Raw genomic sequence first — 1,638 nt, forward strand, 5'->3', positions numbered from 1 at the left:
AGTCGTTCAGAAATCCTGTTTGGTTTTTCAATTCTTGAAGATTTTTATTTTGATTCATCATGCAGTTTTCCAACAGAATTTCCAGACTAGATTTCTGAGCCACTCTCTGGTTGTTTGAGTAGCCAGGTGGTGCTGCTTGTCCATAGGAACCTTGAGGATTTTTGTAAAAATTTTGATTCGGCCTCGTTCCTTGGTTATACTGAGCGTAATTCAGTTGCTCAATATTGGCAGCACTACCTAACTGACAATCAACACCGATATGACCGGATATACCACAGATTTCACAAGGAGGGGATGCAGAAGAAGGTGCGACAGCATTAACATTAAGTTTTTCAAATGTTTGGGTTAATGCCTCAACCTTAGCAGCAAGGTGGTTATATTCAGAGACTTCGTATATACCTGCCTCTTTCTTAGAGGGAGTAGGAGTGGTGACGGCTCTCTCGTTGGTCAATTGGTAGTGATTCTGAGCCATGTCTTCAATCAAAGCATAAGCCTCCCTGTAGTTTTTGTTCATTAGAGCTCCACCTGCAGCTGCATCAACAGACATCTTAGTGGTATAAGACAAGCCATTATAAAACGTGTGGACTATAAGCCACTTCTCTAGGCCATGGTGGGGACAAAGTCTAAGCGTTTCCTTGAAACGCTCCCACGCCTCATAGAGAGATTCCCCATCTTTTTGATTGAAACGAGTAATTTGATCTCTAAGTTTAGCGGTTTTAGATGGGGGGAAAAATCGGGCAAGGAATGCTCGCCTCATATCGTCCCATGAAGTGATCGAACCGACTTCTAGGGAATGTAACCAAGCGCCAGATCTATCCCTTAAGGAAAAGGGAAAGAGATGAAGTCTTACGGCTTCTTGGTTCTCTTTTATGGTGCCACTGAGCCTTAGGAAGGAAGAAATATGGAGATTTGGATCCTCAGTGGGTGATCCAGAAAACTGATTTTGCTGCACCAAATTGAGTAGTGCAGGCTTGATTTCGAAGTTATTACCCGCAACCGTTGGGTACACGATAATAGCTTGTGGCTCTTCCGTTGAAGGAGTAGCATACTCTTTGAGAGTGCGTTTAGCCATAGCAGTATTATTTTGTGCCTCTCTCTTTTTCTTATGCAAAAACCTTTCGATCTCAGGAATAAATTCTCCGAGACTTTTACTTCTTCGCATAAGAAACCGAGAACCCAAGAAGTTAGTGGTAATACAAAAGAAAGAAGTAGAAGAAAAGAAGAAGAGAAGAGAGTTCTAATCGCAAAGAAAGAGTTAATCAAATTAGTTTACTCCCCGGCAGCGGCGCCAAAAACTTGATGAGATAAAACTGCAAGTGCACGGTCTGACCGAAGTAGTATAAAAGAGTATTGTTCCGACAAGGAGTAGTTCAATTTAATTAACTTTTTTACAGATGATTAGAAGAGAGAAGAGAATTGTAAGTTGGGGGTTTTAAGCGTTTGAAAGATAATAATAATAAAAAGAGCCTTGGGATCGTTGGTTTCGTCTAAATGACAAGTCCTTCTCAAACCAAAACTATAAGCTTATAATGTTATGTTAGACCTAATTTCTTAAGACAATTTCTCTTATGTTCCTCTAGCAACCAAGCCTATTTCGCTGACTTGATTGTTATTAGTTCCCTTGAAGATCGAAACTAT

The 1,638-nt window shown here is 40.5% G+C and overlaps 1 non-coding gene across 1 annotated transcript; it reads left to right on the forward strand.

Moving 5' to 3' along the window:
- Positions 1 to 602: 602 nt before the first annotated feature.
- On the forward strand, positions 603 to 709 carry LOC120580345 (small nucleolar RNA R71). The gene has a single exon (XR_005646069.1). It is a non-coding gene; the product is annotated as a small nucleolar RNA R71 (small nucleolar RNA).
- Positions 710 to 1,638: the final 929 nt, after the last annotated feature.

The sequence above is a fragment of the Medicago truncatula genome, chromosome 4 (genome assembly GCF_003473485.1).
Source record: "Medicago truncatula cultivar Jemalong A17 chromosome 4, MtrunA17r5.0-ANR, whole genome shotgun sequence".
Lineage (NCBI taxonomy): Eukaryota > Viridiplantae > Streptophyta > Magnoliopsida > Fabales > Fabaceae > Medicago > Medicago truncatula.